This window comes from Terrapene carolina, unplaced genomic scaffold (genome assembly GCF_002925995.2).
Source record: "Terrapene carolina triunguis isolate 2854851 unplaced genomic scaffold, T_m_triunguis-2.0 Scaffold115, whole genome shotgun sequence".
NCBI classification, from domain to species: domain Eukaryota; kingdom Metazoa; phylum Chordata; order Testudines; family Emydidae; genus Terrapene; species Terrapene triunguis.
In genome coordinates this window covers 48,152-51,856 of record NW_020664466.1, presented here as the reverse complement: position 1 = coordinate 51,856, position 3,705 = coordinate 48,152, and the positions used below count along the sequence as shown (strand labels likewise).

Genomic DNA, 3,705 nt, shown 5'->3' with positions numbered 1-3,705 from the left:
GGCTTATGACAGATACACTGCCATATGTGAGCCACTGCATTACTTGAAAACAATGAGTGAACCGGTCTGTATGTGGATGGCAGGTGGCGCATGGATAGCTGGCTTGCTAAATTCCCTTGTCAACACTCTCCTTGTAACCGACTTACACTTCTGTGGGCAAAAGGAAATTAACCATTTCTGCTGTGAGCTTCTGGTTCTATGACCACTTTCTTGCACTAACATGTTTATCAATGAAATGGCGCTGTTTGCCTTCACTATGATTTTAGAGATGCTCTCCCTCCTGTTAACCCTGATCTCTTACATGTTCATCATCTCCACCATCCTGAGGATACCTTCCAAGGAGGGAAGATGTAAATCTTTCTCCACATGCATCTCCCATCTCATTGTGGTTGGTTTGTTCTATGGGACCGGGCTTATAAGCTACATACGAACTGACTCTAGCTACTCTCTCATTCTGGAAAAGGTGGTGTCCATCCAGTACAGTGTCTTAACTCCCATGTTCAACCCCATCATCTACAGCCTGAAGAATAATGAAGTGAAAAGTAGTGTGTGGAGAGTGCTCAGAAATTGCAAATAGGAAGAGATTAATGTGAACTTGGTGTCTGAGGGTGAGATTTTTAAAACTACCATAAGGTCAGATTTTTAAAGATATGTGGGGCATATGGGATTTTCAAAAGCATCTAGGTGCCTAACACACATTGAAATCAAATCCCTTAACCACCTTTGAAAATCTCAGTCATAAGACATGCTGACTATTAGCAGTGAAATAGAAGTACCTATAAATGTATTGGTAATACGTGATATGTCTGTTTGTCAGGGCAAGATCCTCAGCTGGTGTAGCTTGCGAAAGATCCATTGACTCCAGTTGGGCCACATGGATTTATGCAAGGTGTCAACCTGGCACATTGCTTTCAGTAGAGCCATGCCAAGTAAAACCAGCTGTAGATCTGGCATCTGGCATGCCTTCAGTGGAGTTACACTGATATAGAAAAGCTAGGGATCAGGTTTCTTGACTCCATTTGTGTTATATCTATTTATACCTACTGGAGATATGATTCGCTGAGTCCAACTCAACTATGCTAAGTTACACCATCTGGCAATCTGAGCCCTATTTTTCTATTGAGAAATTCTTCTCACAGTTCATCTATAGAAAATTAAACATGCTTGTAGTACTGCTGTCCTGTTCTCCTACATTTGTTTCACTCAGCTATTAAATTTCTTCTTAATAAAATTGTAAGATCTTTGGTCCATGGATCCTCTTTTAGATCCATCTGTAGAGTAGAGTTCTTATACTAGATGCTGTGGGCTAGATTCACAAAAGGACGTAGGCACCTCACTGCCACTTTAGGCACCTAAATCCCAGAATCAAGCCACACTGGAATTCACAAACCCCCTGCTCAGCTTCCACCTAAACTTGTTCAGCACCTACATTTTTGCACACACATTGATGCCCCATGCCAGGCATCTGGATGCCTAAGACACAGAGTGATTCAGAAATGGGGAAAGATAGGTGTTCCTCCACCTACCTCACAGTGGTGACTTGGTAAATAAAGAAGGGATAACCTAACCTAACTAAAGTCCATATTCCCCAAATGAGAACTGGGTAAACTCCATTTACCCATGTTTACTATTGACTACACTATTGCTACAGGGCCCGGTCTCACCGGCATGCTCCGAGCTTGCCTACCCGATTGGGCCCTGTGACATTCTGTACCTCAAAGTAGTGCCCTGGACCCCCATATTCACCACTGTGATGTGATTATGATGTGTTTTGTACAATGCATCCCTCATGAGGTATCATTTGAGAAGTCATGATCTGGTGAACATTAATATCCTTTTGAATTATGTGTGTTACCTGAAGTTGTACCTGAAGTTATGGAGTTTTGCTATGTGTGTGTTACTGAAATACATTATGAGGTTGAGAGATACCCATAGCCCACCTTTCAGTGGCAACAAAGGAGCATCTGACAAGACAGATTTACATCAGGACCAGCCAGACATGTGTTGATGGCTTATCAAAGGATCAACTCTCCAAGAGACTCCTCAGAAAGGCCATGTACCCAATGGGGGCTGCCTGACCCCCACATCTCAGCAAGGATCTTTATAGCAGCTGGAAGAATGTATAAAAGAGAGACAGTGGCATTATCACTTGGCCTGTCTCCTCCCGCATCTCAACATCTGGAAGATCGTTTGGAAGATTGGTTCCCGGCTCGAAAGGGGATCCTGCTTGTGTAATAAGATTGCCTGTAACATCTATTAGGATGAAAAACTGCTTGATTCAAATCTTGCTTAGTCTGTAGAATTTAGACAGCAATTTTATTTTTTATTTCTTATGTAACCAACTTTGATCTCTATGCCTGCTACTTACAATCACTTAAAATCTACCTTTCTGTAGTTAATAAATCTGTTTTATATTTTATCTAAAACAGTGTGGTTTTGGTTGAAGTGCTTGGGGAATCTCAGCTCAGGTTCACATGGACTGGTGCATGTCCACTACCCTTTGTCAGAAAGGTGAACTAATTAATGAGCTTGCACTGTCCAAGGCAGACTTGAGCAGTGTAAGAGGTATATTTCTGGGTTGCAAGGCTGGGAGCTAGGGTGATTTGTTGGTGCCTCTCTTTATACAACTCATGAGTGGCTTAGAGAGGATCATGCAATTTAGCTGAGTGTTGGTCTCCACATGTTGATGGCTGAGTGATCACAGCACCTGGAGAAGTTTGCTGCTTGTCACAGGCATAGCATTGTAAAAAACAGCAATAATAATAACCATAATCATAAAGGGCCAGTCTGTGATACACTTACTCTACCACCATTTAAGGACAAATTTTCACAAGTATTTAGACAGGTGAGACACCTAGGTCCAAACCCATCAAGGGACTTAGTGTATTTCCACACTACAACTGCTCCAGTGGAACAGCTATGGTACTGCAGCATAATAGTATAGATGCTTCCTACATCAATGGAAGAGATTTTCCCCCCATCTATTCAGGTAATTCACCTCTTTGAGAGAGACAGTTGCTAAGTCAATGGAAGAACCTAGCTATCAACATAGGTACCATCACTCAGAGAGGTGTTGTTCCTACAATAGTGGAAAATCTCTTCCATTGCGGTAAGCTGAGTCTACGCTATAGGGTTATGCCAGCATAGCTATGTCACCGTACATGCTGCTATAGTCCCCACAGTGTAGACAAGCCCTGAGTATCATACAGACACAGAGAGAGATCTGGGCTTTGTTAGGAGAATGTAGACTGGTTTTGTTCTGTTTCTGTAATTCTGATACATATCTTGAAGGAAATATATTGAATTAAGTTAAACTTTAGTGAATTAGAATTACAGAACTGAGTTCATTGTGGGAGAATCGAGTCTCAAGTTTACACCCATAGGTTTTGGGGTAACAATGGGAAGAAGGGGAGTGTGAAAGCTCAGACCCATCGCTCTAAAGAGAAAAATGATGCAGGATGCAAACTGACACTGGCAGACCAGGTGTCAGCTCATGCCAAGGCCTCACTGAACACAGATGAATGCCCAGCTGGAGACGAGTCAGGTTCACCCATGCATTAGTATTGTTAAATAGGTATTAGATTTATAAAGATGTGCAATACATGTGAGTTGCTGCCTGCATTAAGCTCACTTATAATGTCTGTATCCATGTTCTCAGTGTTTAATATTTAAGCGTTTGCTCCGTAACTGTAAAAGTGTTTGCCC

The 3,705-nt window shown here is 42.0% G+C and overlaps 1 pseudogene; it reads left to right on the top strand.

Moving 5' to 3' along the window:
* LOC113406657 overlaps positions 1-577 on the top strand; it is a 976-nt pseudogene extending 399 nt beyond the window's left edge.
* Positions 578-3,705: the final 3,128 nt, after the last annotated feature.